The sequence below is a fragment of the Bos indicus genome, chromosome 5 (genome assembly GCF_029378745.1).
Source record: "Bos indicus isolate NIAB-ARS_2022 breed Sahiwal x Tharparkar chromosome 5, NIAB-ARS_B.indTharparkar_mat_pri_1.0, whole genome shotgun sequence".
NCBI lineage: Eukaryota > Metazoa > Chordata > Mammalia > Artiodactyla > Bovidae > Bos > Bos indicus.
Genome location: NC_091764.1, coordinates 44,119,564 through 44,134,293, shown reverse-complemented (window position 1 = coordinate 44,134,293; position 14,730 = coordinate 44,119,564). Strand labels below are relative to the sequence as shown.

At 38.4% G+C, this 14,730-nt stretch overlaps 1 protein-coding gene across 4 annotated transcripts in view; it reads left to right on the top strand.

Moving 5' to 3' along the window:
* The first annotated feature begins 1,953 nt into the window (after window positions 1-1,953).
* The window catches only part of FRS2 (fibroblast growth factor receptor substrate 2), a 109,711-nt gene continuing 96,934 nt past the window's right edge, over window positions 1,954-14,730 (top strand). For 2 of the 4 annotated variants that reach the window (XM_019960830.2, XM_070789311.1), the window contains exon 1: window positions 1,954-2,111. The gene's annotated coding sequence lies outside the window, so the exon portion shown is untranslated. Of the gene's footprint in view, window positions 2,112-2,319; window positions 2,816-14,730 lie in introns of those variants that run through there. The other 2 variants (XM_070789309.1, XM_070789310.1) reach the window with 2 other exon arrangements.

Sequence of the window (14,730 nt, the reverse complement as noted above, 5' to 3'; positions counted from 1 at the left end):
AAGCAGTGAGTCCTGCCAGCCCAGGCTCTGTTTTTCACTTCTTCACACTCCAAGGCACGAAAGGCTGATAAATTTGGCCATTAGAGAAGTATTTACAAACATTTCTGTGATCACAGAAATAAAATAAGGCAGCGCTGTTAAAAAAAAAAAAAAGCCAAAAGCAAAGGCAGTGTTTGCATCTTTCAATTCGTAATAACAAGTTGTGAACTATTTTCATTTCCCCTGACTTTCTTAGTAGAAAATTAAAAAAATCTTCCTCTTCCTCCCCCACAGTTTTAAGAGATGCTTGTAAATTTGTTTGGCAGATAGTATGCATGCTAAGCACTCCCTGCCAGCCCCTGACCCAGAATCTAGCCTCAAATACAGAAACTACCTCAGATGTTTGGTGCCTTTCTGATTTTGTGGCTGAGGAATCCTTCTCTTTTCCGCCTCCTTCTCCTGCCTGTCCTCTGACTCTGGGTCCTCGAACTGTCTCAGCTCAGTGTCACAAGTACCCAGGCTGGCCCCAGGACATTGTCTGGCTCACCTACCTTCATTTTTCCCATTGCAAAAACCTGTTGTTTAGTCCCTAAGCCACCACCAACTCTTCCGTGACCTATGGACTGCAGCCTGCCAGGCTCCTCTGCCCATGGTATTTGCCAGGCAAGAATACTGAAGTGGGTTGCTATTTCCTTCTCCAGGGGATCTTCCTGATCCAGGGATTAAACCCATGTCTCTGGCATTGCAGGCGGATTCTTTACCACCGGTCCTCTTGGGAAGCCCTCTACTCTTTTATTTCCTTATTTCCTTCACTAACCTTTTCAATCACCTATGAGTAATCTGTAGTTATCCAAATTACCTCCTTCTAGAGTCATTCCACTGGAGGAAAATTTGTTCCTATTAGTGACAAGGTATGAGAATGGTTGATTTTTACCCAGACCAGGTGGTGCTAGTGGTAAAGAATCTGGCTGCCAATGCAGGAGACACCGGTTCCATCCCTGGGTTGGCAAGATCCCCTAGAAGAGGGCATGGCAACCCACTCCAGTATTCTTGCCTTAAGAATGCCATGGACAGAGGAGCCTGGTGGGCTACCGTCCATAGCGTTGCAGAGAGTCGGACACAACTGAAGCAACTTAGCACATAGCACTTTCATTTTGAGTTCCTCTAACAATCCAGAGATGATTATACATGTATGTGTGCGTGTGTGCACATGCAAACACACATACACAGCAACTATATTAAACATATCACAAAGGAGGAAAACAGGCCTAGAGAGGTAAAGCAACTTGCCCAGGATGAAAAAATACAAGTATAAAATAATAGGACCCAGGCAGTAAGCTTCCAGTTTCCCAGTTCTTGGCCTCAAGTGATGGAATAAAGGAATATAATTTGATTCCTGTCCTCAAAGAACTTAAAACTCGTGTTAGGGATGGGTGAAATTTATACACACAACATGAGTTAAAATCAAGAACTAATGTTTGCGGTATCGGGTTTGGTCTCTTTTGACCGGTTTCCTCCTCTGCCAGAAATAAAGGATAGCACCAACCTCAAGGGATTTGATTACGATTAACTGAGCTAAGTGCCAAAACGCTTAATACAGTGTCTATCACGCAATAGGCGGTCAATAAATGTTAACTATTATTATTTTTAAAGGAGGCAAACTGCAGTGCTAAGAATACTGGAGAGGGTCGGAAGGCGGGTGAAGGCGCTGGACCTTGCACCTAAATCTTCTGAGCCTCAGTTTTCTCCTCTGTAAAATTAGGTGGCCTGAGTAGAACACGTCGAAGAGCTGTAAACGATTCACCCGGAGTTTGGGGAAAGGCGGAGCCGCGGGGCAGAAAGGGTTAGCAAGGAGCCCGGGGGCGGCTTTGCGGGCGCCAGCGGCAGAGGCCCCGCCCCGCCCCGCTTGGGAGGCCCTGGCAGCTCCAGCCCGCGAGCAGTTCCGGTGCCAAAACCCTTCCCTCCCCCGCTCCCCCGGAAGTGCTTTTCTAGGGTTCGGGCCGTAGAGAGGCCTTGTAGGCACAGCCGCTGAGGCTTGGTCGGCTCTGAGGAGGGGCGCCTACCCGTGTGGGAGCCCGGGGTTTAGCGCCGGTCGACCCGCGCCCTGGCCCCTCTCACCTCCCGGGCAGCCGGTGAGTGGCCGGGGGAGTGAACTGCGACGGCCGCGGGCCGCGTCGGGGTTGGCGCTCTCGGGCCCCCGCTACCAGCTCTGGGCTCCAGGCTGCGGGCTGGGCTGTCGGGGTTCGAGAAAGGGGGTTGTCGACCGCCGCGGTTTTCGCCGAGCCCGGGGGACTGGAAGGAGCGGGCGGTGGGGGCCGTGGGGTGGGCGGGGCGGAGCCAGGGAGTGGGTTCCCGGAGCTGTTGTTGCTGTTTGGAGAGTTAAGAATGGGCTGGGCCTCGGTCCATCCAGCCCCCTCATTTCTGCTCCCCTATATCCTCGCGCTGTCTCTGGGATTTGGTTTTTCTGTGTCCGACCCGGGGCTGGGAATCTGGACGTCAGACTCAATCGTGGGCTGTAGTTCCTGACTTTGGCGACCTCTAGGTCTGTCGTCCGGCTCGGTAATTAGCTGGGGTCCCAGGAGTGTCGTCTCTTCGGTCCCAGGGCGGGGCGATACGTGTGTAGACGCCAGAGATCTTCTGCAAGGCTTTCCGTCTAGACTGGTGTAGGGGTTGCTCAGGATCGGTTTGGACTGCGCTTGGGACCGCTGTTGGAGGCGTAGGGCAGTGTGGCACCAGCATGCCTCCCATGATCTTTACTCACTGGGAAGTTTACTCAAGCTGTTGTTGAAGTCACTTCTTAAACAACAAACTTGCTTGAGGAAAATCAGGAGTTCAGGTAAGTTCCCTTATTTTCTCCGCCGACGTTAGGAGATGATGCTACTCTCTAATCTGCACTCCTAATTTCTGTGGCTATCTGAAGTCACAGTGGTTTGGTGAGTTCAGTCTGCGGTTGTTGTAAGAATTGACTGCGTAGGGCTGGAGAGTTATTATACCCTCCCTTTCTCAAAGCTTGTTTACCTTCATGTTTGGAATTGCCATTTTTCTTAACTTTTAAAGAAAAATTGTGCCCTGTAACTCCAAGGAGATTCCTTAGACTGTTACAGCTGTTTTTGCAATGCAGAGGTTCACACAGGTGGCCAGAGGTGTTTTTGTTGTTGTTTTGTTTTGTTTTTTGCTATTGTTTTATAGTATTAGGTGTTTACTTCAGATAAATTGAGTCTTTCGTAGAGGAGAAAGTGATGTAGGTAGTTGTTTTTAGCGAACAGGTTTTAGGTAATAAACTACTCCTGAAAGCTTTGTAGGAAATAGGATTTCCCACATGTACTAGAGATTTTAAATTTATGATCATAAAGGAATACAGTTACTGTTGATTTTGACTGCCATTAGATAACCATTACTTCTGCATTGTGAAGTATATGCATGCCACCTTTGTGAAACCAGTGACACTTTCCTGTACTTCTCATCTTTTGCTTGTGTTAGGACTTATGCTCTAGTTTTTTGGGAGTACTTATTTCATTCTCCTTCCACCACGGGAAGGGAGTAATCTCATGAATTAGGGAAAATTAGACTTAAGTGACGATTCAGGGAGCTGTCTTATGCACAAGAAAATTTATTTCACCATTGTTGATCTTCTACAGGTAAAGGGTGGATGATTTTTAAAGTCCCTGCAAAAGATTGTGGAGCGAAGACTAGTTGCCCAACTTTTAGATTTAGATAGAAACTAGATTCTTAGCTATTTGAGGTGCTTGGGATATTGAAATTGAGAGGATCTGGAAAAGGAGTCAGGTTAGATACGGTTATGAATTCGTACTGAAGGTGTGATAGTGTGTTTTGAAGGGAAAGATTTCAAGAATTGTAAGAATAGAAAAAGGAAAAATCAGATGCCCAAAGTAAATTTAATTATGCTCACATTTGTTAAGCAGATACTGAACATTTGCATTGGAAATTATATTATTCAAGTCAGTTCAACAGATATTGCCATGTTAGGCATCAAACTTTGTTAGGCAACCATGTAGGAGCAAGAAAAGATACAGCCATAACAACTAAGCTTCATGTTTTGGCAGTAATTTTCTAAGGTGTGTCAGAAGTCATGAAGAGCGTATTAAATATTTAGGCATATTAAATTTTTTTTCTAACTGGAGGTGAGTGCTTTGTGCTTCATGAAAACCACTGCTAGGCATTAGAGGATGCAAACATTAAGTCTTGGGTCTTCAGGAATTTGAAATCTAGGAGATGTCAGATATTTGTATAATACTTTACAGCATATAAAAATAAATACTTCCTATGTGAGTGGTTTGACCTAAATTTGGAGTTGTACGAAAGGAAAATGGGTTCATTTTTATCTAAAGTAAAATGGAAGGTGGTAGTAATACTTTTAAAGTTAGCTCTGAAGCTATTATTTATTGAGCATTTCATGCATAGCAGGCTCTATGCTAGTTGCTTTACATACCTTTTCTAAGCTTCACAACAATATCTGAGCGTATTTCTTAATAATGAGGTCACTGATACTTAAGTGACTTATCTGGACTCTGTAGTAGCAGGTAACTGAGCCCTAGTTTGAATACAAGTCTGTCTCGTGCCAAAACTTGTGTGTTTTTGCTACAACATGCTAATCCCAATAAACCAGCAGCCTGAGTTCAACATTACAGAGGGTAAGACTTTTCTAAGACAAAAATTTAGGGGCTGGAAGTAGGTGGATGAAGAAGGCTTTTTAAATAAAGGGAATGATGTGAGCACAAGTATGGAGGTGGGAAAGTTCATTATGTACTCAGAGGAAAGTAAGTGGACCAGATTACCCAGAATATAGGGTTCATTTTGAGGAATAAGAGATGAGGTTTGAAACATAAATTGGGGCTAGACTGTAGAACATGTTTAAATGCTGTATTTTGGAGTATTGGGGAGGTAATGAGAAACTACCAAGGTTTAATAGTGTAGCATGTAGAATGATTTGTTGTAGAAAGCCGGTTTTCAAGAGAATATAAATAATAGGAAAAGGCAGTGGTGGTATCATGATTTAGGTAGGTGGGCGGGAGGAGGGATTGTTGGGAAAGATTTGGAGGAAGTGGAGGTTGAAGATTCACTCATTTTAATTGTAGGTGACTTAATTGTAGGTGACGGCGCTGGTGGTATTATTACTAAAAGTATGGGCAAGGAGGTGCATAATGGGATCAGTTTTTAATATAGTGAGTTTTTTATATACTTAACAAACACTGAAAATAGAATTTTTTGAAAATATGGGTGTGGAGTTCATGAGAGAGGTCAGTGCCAGGCATATATTAAACATTGGTGTAGAGAATAATATAAATAAGATGTATTCGTTGAATCTTTAAGAAGATGAAAGAGTCAAGGGAGAGTCTAGACAGAAAAAAAAAAAGAAGAACCCTTTATTTTAGATGGCATCTGTTTAAAACAGAAGGAAAAGACACTAAATACATAGTTTTATTCAGTGAGTAAAAATTTTGGTAGTCTGTGTACTGCTCCCTCGCATTGTAGACTCAAATGGCATAGAAAGAATCTGATCATTGAAAATCTGATCGGGAAACAACTTTCTTGCTGTACTACCAAGAATACTGTGCTATCATTACTCTATCTCAGGGAGGAGGGACTGTTTCAGACTCATTTGGTTCAGTGTTAGTCTTTGGTTACTTTAGGTCGTTTCTTTTGGACATTTGTTGGCAAGTGATATGTGAGGATTTGGAAAATTCTCTGTCATTGTATTCTCTTTATATGTATGACTTTCAATTTTGGTTTCAATATCAAGAATTTCTGATTATTCAAAGACAAAGTGCCTTTCATAGAAAATGGTATTTAATTGCATATTTTTCTTCCAACTCCCTTTTATAAGGACTTTTGATTAACTTGAGTAGTTTTGTCTCTAACGTTTGGATTATTTTAGAGAGAATGATAAGACACTTACCATATAATGATACATATATTAAAAACTATACATTTTAATTTTGAAAGTATTTAAGAACTATATAGATTTATAGAATTTCATGTGGTTTCCTGTTTAAATATTTAAGGGAACCTGTATATCAGTGTGTAAAAAAATGGTAGTTATTTGCAGAATGGGGCTTAGAGTTGTAACTTTTTGAGGGCAAGTTGAATATTTTTAAATTATTATGGAAGTGTGTATTTCCTTCTTGAGAATTAATATATGCCTGTTGTTTTTAGGCGTATGTTTTCACTCTTGTCACAGGCACTTGGGAACATCCCGAGTCCTGTGTCAGTGTTGTTGGAGGCAGTGGGGTTTGTGTGTGCTTTGTCTGGGCTGGTTAGCGTCGTTGCAGTGAGTCTGGTATTAATAAGGCAAAGGTCAGGAGTTCCATTTAGCTTCAGTCTGAGCGATGACCAGGGAGTACACCTCTCACTCCTGCCAGCTGTCTTGGAAATTCCTCGGTTGTCACTGGTCATAAAGGTGACTGGATTAGGATGGATTTTTTTTTTTTTTTAAACCACTGGAAGAATATTAGAGGAAATTTAGCATAGTGATTAGGAACTCTGACTCTGGAATAAGACAGACCTATGTCAATATAAGACAGACCTATGGCATGAGTTTGCGTAAACTCCGGGAGTTGGTGATGGACAGGGAGGCCTGGCATGCTGCAGTCCATGGGGTCGCAAAGAGTCGGACACGACTGAGCGACTGAACTGAACTGAACTGATGTCAGAATTCTTGGTCTGTGATCTTGGGAGAGCCTCTAAACCCCTCCAGTGGAGAACGCCTCGATTTCCTCATTATTGAATAGGTTAATATTTGGTTTGGGCATGTCCTACTGTTGCTCTCTTTTTCCAAATGGAGGTTAACTGCTTAGACCTGTGGTTCCCAAGTGCTGGACTGTGGAGTGGTGTCAGTCCACGACAGAGTTGTCACTTGTCTGAAGTGAAATGAGAATGAATGAACTTCTCATAAAGCTACATTTATTGAATTTAGAAGATAATATGTTTTTCTAAAATTATCTTTTACCATTTTTGGTATCAGCATATTAATTTTTTAAATGAAATAATGGAGATAATAATTGGTAGTTATTTTCTTTTTAAATGTCTTTGGCAGAATAAAAGTTACCAGCCCCCCCCCCCTTTATTTTTTTTTAAGATTATGGCTCTGTGAAATCTAAAATCTTGGTTAAACAAAACCAGGAGATTAGGGAAGAGTACTCATTCAACATATTTATGCATATTCAAGGTTTGGCTTACATTCTACCCTTCGATTACCCTATAGGGGCTGTATTGTGATTCTCACCTCATTGAATTTGAATTTGTCAAGTTTTACATGAATACCTACAGCATATTTCAAGGAGCAATTCAAATTTGTTTTCAGTTGAGTTCAAACAACTTGCTCCAAATTATTTGTTTAAAGCTATGTTTCTCAACCAGAGTCCCAGGAGGAAACTGGTGAACTGTGGGGGCTGCCTGGGGGTGCTGGTGTCAGTCATTCCTCTGTTGATTAGCCAAGAAGATAAATAAGTCACTCGCCTTTGACATAGTGAAGTAGTAGAAACTGGCTTTCCTTTTCACCTCTTCTGTAGAATTGTTGAAGCTAGAGTTAGAAAAGCTTTATTTAATGTAGCAAGTAAGCCTTTATTTAATGTAGCAAGTAAACCTTGTATGCATATCAGTATTCAAAATGCTTTCTAGAGAAAGAGAATAATTCAGTGCTTTGCATAATTGGTTATGTAAGTGGAGCCTCAGAAGTCCTCCTGGGGACACAAAACAATTATTAGCATAAGTGGTTATTGAAATTGCATTCAGTTGTTTAGATGAGAAGCTTATTGACCCCCTGGTTCACTTAGAGTTTAGGAGAAAACTTAAGTTGCAAACCTAGCTTGTTAAATTAAGGCTTAGCATTTGCTTCCGTTGAGTGTTTTTGGTTAGGTAATTTAAAAAATTGGGAGTGCTGTAGAAATACTTAATTTGTGTTAGAATGCCTAAAGCAAAATGTTCAGGTTAAGCTGAAATAGCTTAGGACCTCTGTATTTTAATTTTAAAGAAAATTGGATGTTTGCTCCTTTAGATATTAAGGATGCTATTGTTTTATAGTTTTGTTATGTATCTTTGATTCTGGTTAATGAAAAAAAATCACGTATATTCATTTATTTAATAATGCTTGCAATTTTCCTCTAAAGTGCTTCTAATGGCAGAAATGAATGGTATGCTCAGAAGTCTGGAGCTGTAGCCCAGAGTGCCCAGAGTGAAAATTTCATGATGTCTGTAGCATTTAATTTTAAAAATTCTTATGAATTTTGCATTGCTATTTTATATGTATGTAAACAGTGTTTTAAAGTGCTGCCAGCTAAAATTGGTGCCCCCAAGAAAGGTCATATGTTCATCCTGTGGATTTTTGTATTCGTTTTGACATAGCTTGTATTACAATTTAGTAGCACTATGCTTGACTATTTAATTTTGGCTCTTGAAAACAAAAATCTTGTGTTCTGATGGTTTTGGTGGAACATGAGAGATAGTGAAAAGGTCTTCACACTTTCTGTATTTTTCTCAACAAAGAGCAAACTATTTTAAACTGCTGAGGAGCTGTAGTTTCATAGAAATAACATGACTTTGAAAGGAAATTGAATAATTATAAAAGTAAGAACATCTGAAAAATTGAACATTGCTCAGTCATCAGTGTATTTCTAATGTTATAAAAAATATAGCAGCATTGTCTAATAGAACTTACTGCAATGATGGAAGTGTTCTCTATCTGTACTATTTAATATAGTGGCCCTCATATGGGCCACTGAGCACTTAAAGTGTGTCTAGTGTTACAGATGAAGTGATTTTTAAATTTTATTTAATTTTAATGAGTTTAAATGTGAACAGCTACTTTTGACTACTATATTAGACAGTGCTGCTCTCTAGGGTTAGGAAGACAAGACAAAGAAGAGAGGTTAGTAATCTTCATGCCACCTCTCAGCTCAGTTATAGGCACTCCACAAATAGTTCTTAAAGAAGATAATGAGTCTTTTTATTGTTTCAGTTTTGAATACCAAACTCTGGGGCATATTCTAGGTTTTTAGGGAATGATTGCTAGCCTTGTTTTTTTTTTTTCGTGTTGATTTTTAAAATTTACTTTTATTACAGAAGCATATAGGATAATACATGTACAGCTTAAATTGGCTTAAACAGTAGAACACTGCCTCTTTGAAGCCCCTCTGTACTTATCACCACTTGTGTTCTCTGACATGCTTCCTCAATCACCATGATCCGAATTTTGTGTTAATCATTCCCTTGCTTTTCTTTTTAATTTTGGTTAATGTATTTTTTAAAAATCCATTTTCCTCTTTCTTCATGTTTGGAAGTTTGTAGTTTCCCTTTATTTTAGTTCTCCCTGAATTCCAACAAATTATACATTCTTTTTGTTTTAAGCACTGTTGCTTTGATTTCCCTGTGTAATACACACATACACATACATACATACATACATATATACATACAAATGTCTTTGCTCATTTTCATTTGTGTCTTGAACTTCCTATTGGGATCTGAGATCATTTTCTCTCTCCCTGAACATCCTTTACAGGGTCTGTTATCTGAAAAACTTCTTATTTGTTTGAAAGTCTTATTCCCGAAGGTGACTTTCTTGTGTGTGCATTCAATGCTAGCAATTATTATTATTTTTATTATAGATCTTGCTCCATTCTCTTCTAGCTTTTATTGTTTTTGAAAAATCAGTAATCCATGTGATTTGCCATTGCTTTAAAGATACAGTTGGCCTTCCATATCTGCAGGTTTTGCCTTGTTGGATTTAACCACCCATGAACTGAAATATTTGAAAAATTATGGGAAGTTTAAAAAGCAGAACTTGAATTTGTTGCATGTTGGCAACTGTTTATATAGCATTTCCATTGTATTAGGTGTTTTGAGTAATCTGGAGTATACCTGAGGACATACCTGCTGCTGCTGCTAAGTCGCTTCAGTCATGTCCAACTCTGTGCGACCCCATAGACAGCAGCCCACATTCTCCAGGCAAAAACACTGGAGTGGGTTGCCATTTCCTTCTCCAGTGCGTGAAAGTGAAAAGTGAAAGTGAAGTCGCTCAGTCGTCTCTGACTCTTAGCAACCCCATGGACTGCAGCCCACCAGGCTCCTCCGTCCATGGGATTTTCCAGGCAAGAGTACTGGAGTGGGGTGCCAGTGCCTTCTCCGAGGACATACCTGGGTTATATGCAAATACTGCACTGTCTTGTAGAAGGGACTTGAACTTTGGAGGGTGTCCTCTGGGGTCTTGGAATCATACATTCCCCTTTGGAAAACTGAGGGATGACTGTCTCTGTTGTTTCATGAGAGCTAGTTTTGACATTGTTTTTTTTTTTACCCTTGGTGTTCTGCACTTTTATTTTGATATGTCTGAAAGATGGTTTCTTCTGTTTATCATGTTTGGTATTCAGTAGGCTTTGGAATCTAAAGATTGATGTCAATTTTGGAGATCTGTTGGCTATTTTCTCCTCAAATTTTATCTTCTTTATTTCATGTCTGGAACTTGTGTTTTGAAGTATGTTAGATCTTTTTACTCTACCCATTGGGCCTTTTAATTGGTCTTTTATATTTTCTATTTCTGTATCTGTTTGTATTGTGTTCTCAACAATTAGTGCCTTTTCTTCCAGTTAGCTAATTCTCACCTCAGTTTTGCTCACCTGTTTCATTTAGTTTTTTTCACTTTATTTTATCAATTATATCTTTTTTAAAAATTGTGGTAAAATACACATAAATAGAATTTACCATTTTAAAGCATACAGGTCATGACATTGAATATATTCACCTTATTGTGCAGCTATCACCACTGTCCATCTCCAGGACTTTTTTCATCATCATGAAATTTGTACCCATTCAACAGTAAGCCCCTATTCCCCCTTCACTGAGCCCCTGGCAACAACTATTTTACTTCTGTGAATTTATTCTGTATGATCATATAAGTGGCTCATACAGTGTTTGTCATTTTGTCTAGTTTATTTCACTCAGCATAATGTCTTCATCTGTGTTACCATGTTTATTGAGTTTTTGAAAATTTCATTTACTATCTTTTTTGGTCATTTCTAGAAGTTGTATTCAGTTCCTTTTAAAGATTATTCTTTTTTTAAAAAAATAGTTATTCTTTTTTTAGTCATGTTCTCAGGTACTTTATTTCTTGAACATCTACTTCATATGCTTATTTTTTACTGTGTGTGATAACCCCAGTGTTTGAAGTCTGCGAATGTGAGTCTGTTGTCCTGCTTGCTCTTGCTCGTAGTGCTGTGCTTTCCTAACTCATTTTGTGTTCTGACTGTGAAGTTCCTTAGAACGTTCTCTGTATTAATTTTGCAGAGTGATTTTTAAAAAGTAGGATTAATGTATAGCTTAGAGCTTATAAGTAAGCCCCTGGAGATTAGTATCCTGTGTTCTTAAACTTTTTAATTTGAAATGATTTCTAACTTACAGTAAAGTTGCAAGAATGATATAGTAGACTCATATATCCTTTACCCATGTTTATCCATTTTTAAACATTTTGCCATATTTGATTTATGGCATAAAGACACATTATTATTTGTTTTTGTGAACCACTGAAGAGTTTGTTGCATACCTTTTTACTTCTTAATAGCTCAGTGTGTATTTCCTAAGAATAAGGATATTCTTTTAGGTAATCACAGTACCATTATCAAATTCCAAGAATTTAACATTGGCAAATACTTTAGTCTCCATATTGGTAAATACTTTAGTCTCCATATTGGTAAATACTTTAGTCTGTTAAATTCCAGTCCTGTAGATTTGATCATATCTTGTATTTAGTTGTCATTTCTTTTTAGTCTCCTGCAAAATGAGCTTGTCTTTGTCTTTTATGCAATTAAAGAATATAGATAAGTTGTTTTATAGAAAAATGTTCAACTTGGATTTGTCTCATGGTTTCAGGTTATTAATTTATCATCAGTCAGACTACTACAAAAGGTATGTGCCCCTCTCAGAATATTACATCTGGATATACATTAAGTCCATTTGCCCCTCATTAGTGATTTTACTTTTGGTCAGAGTGTTGACTGGTTTATTCACTGTGTAGTTACTATTTTTCTCCTTACATTTAATAAGCAATCTGCAGGGAGGTCCTAGTGTTTTGTTCTTCTTGAAAAAATAAGTACAGTGGGACTTCCCTGGCAACCCAGTGCAATGCAGGGGGTGTAGGTTCGATCCCTGGTCAGGGAGCTAAGATCTCACATGCCTTGAGGCCAAAACACCAAAACGTAAAACAGAAGCAATATTGTAACAAATTCAATAAAGATTTAAAAAATGGTCCTCACCAAAATAAAAAAAAAGATAAGTACAGTAATAATATATCTTTCATTGGTATGAAAGATTTCTAGTTTGCCAGGCATTTTTATATATACCTTGTTTTATTGCTCTTTAAAAAAATTGCTTTTATTGTACTTGGCTCTATTACATTTTTTTACAAATCAAAGGTTTGTGGCAACCCTGTGTTGAGCAAGTCTATTGGTACTATTTCTCCAATAGCATTTGCTAGCTTCATGTCTTTTTTGTTACATTTTGGTAATTCTCACAATATTTCAAACTTTTTCATTATTCTTATTATATTTGTTATGGTGATGTGTAATCAGTGATCTCTGATGTTAACTGCTGTGGCTTGCTGAAGGCTCATTTGATAGCATTTTTTAGCAATAAAGTTTTTAAGACAACTTTTTATTGAAATATAGTTGGTTTAAAGTATTTTTAAATTAAGGTATGCACATTTCTTTTAGATATGCTGTTGTACACTTAATAGACTACAGGATCACATAAAACATAACTTTTATATGCACTGGGCAATGAGAAAAATTTGTGTGACTCATTTTATTGTGATACTCACTTTATTGTTGTGGTCTGGAACTGAACTTGCAGTATCTCTTAGGTATGCCTGTATTTTATGACCTTATTTTAATCTTTATGGCAGTAGTACATATTTTATAGTTCTGGAAACTAAGTACATATTTTATAGTTCTGGAAACTAAGACTCGGAAACATAGCTAATAAGAGGCAGCATTGGAATTCAAACCCTTAAAGTTTTCTTAAGATTATTTTTTTAAACTAGCTACAGTTGCCTTCTAAGTTGGTAGATTGACTGTTAACTTAGGGCATGGTCTGTGTCTTGTCTCCTGTGTTGTCAGTACCTGGGATGGTTGAGTGAATAAATAACATACAGACAGGAGTTGCTGTCTGACGTAAGGGTCTTACATGGTAATAGTTCTAAAGTAATTGTATTTGTTCACATTTTATACTTATATATATATAAGTGTAGGCAGATGGATAATGTGTATGTATGTTGTTGCTCAGTCACTAAGCTGTCTCTGACTCTTCGCTACCCCATGGACTGCAGCACATCAGGGTCCTCTGTCTTCCACTGTTTCCCAGAGTTTGCTCAAATTCATGTCCACTGAGTCAGTGATGCTATTTAACTATCTATCCTCTGGCATCCCCTTCTCCTGTAAGTATTATTATGTAGTTGCTTAGAGCTTAAAGCTTGTGTGAAAGGTTTTTCTGAAGCTTTGCATAACTCTAGGTAAGATTTTTTTTTTTTTTTTAGATTAAAAAGTAAATGGATTTGCCATTAATGAAGAAAATTTGGAGCTTTCTTTTTCTTGGCTGCACCACATGGCTTGTGGGATCTTAGTTCCCTGACTAGGGATTGAACCATGGCCCTCAGCAATGAGAGTGTGGAGTCCTAAACCATTTGGACTGCTAGGAAATTCCCCCGCATTTGGCTTTCTTGAAGGCATTAGATGATAAAGATAAGTGAGGCAGATTTTCTGATATCAGTTCAATTCTTTTTTTAATTGTTAAGCAAATCTTTAAGATTTGGGTGATTGGAGGAATGTAGTATATTACTAGAATGTAGTATTGGTTAAGTAATCTCTTGACCTGGTTAATTGGTGGATGCTGGGCCCTATCCACATTCACCTTTTCTCCCGTTTTACCTCTGACTTTCCACCTTCCATTCTTGGTTAAAGCCGAAGGGACTTGGGCATAGAACCTTGATTAAGACACAAGTTCACCCCTTGGCTTCAATTATTGGGACCCTACTAGGTATCAAGAACCATGCTGGGTATTGAGGTGAAAATGGTGAATCTAGATAGATGCAGTTGTCATGGAGCACAATTCAGAGGTGATGAACTATTATATCCCTTTGTCTGTGTTAGTCATTTATATATTTAAATTGAATATTTCTAAGAAAATCTTACTTATATCGGCTGAAATTTTCCTGGCCAGAGAGAAAATTCTTGAGACCCTTAATGGATTGTGTTAGTATAGAATTTGAGACTGAAAACTACTCAGTAAGTGTGTTCTGAAAATTGATAACTTTAATTTCAGTTGAAGTCTTTTATTAAAGCCTAACCTAAGTAAATTACAGATGCTATAAAGACTGCTATTTGCCTCCTATGGGGTTTTATGAATAGTTACTAGAAGTAGTGTCTTGGAAGTTATGTCAATGTATTACATGGTTCTTTGACATTCCCTTGTCTCCCCCTCACTCAGACAAACTTTAATGTTACACAAGCAAATGCATGTATTTTTTTAAAAAACTCTTATTTTGAGGTAGAGCCTTACAGAAAGTTGCAGAAATAGTGGGGCCCTGAATAGTACTCTTCACTCAGTTTCCCCAATATTGACATCTTGGATAATTGTCATACAATAGGAATATGAGGAAATTGATATTGAGACATTACGGTTAACTAGAGTTTCCCATATGTAATGTTAACCATATGTTAACATTACTGATAACATAGACTTTCCCTG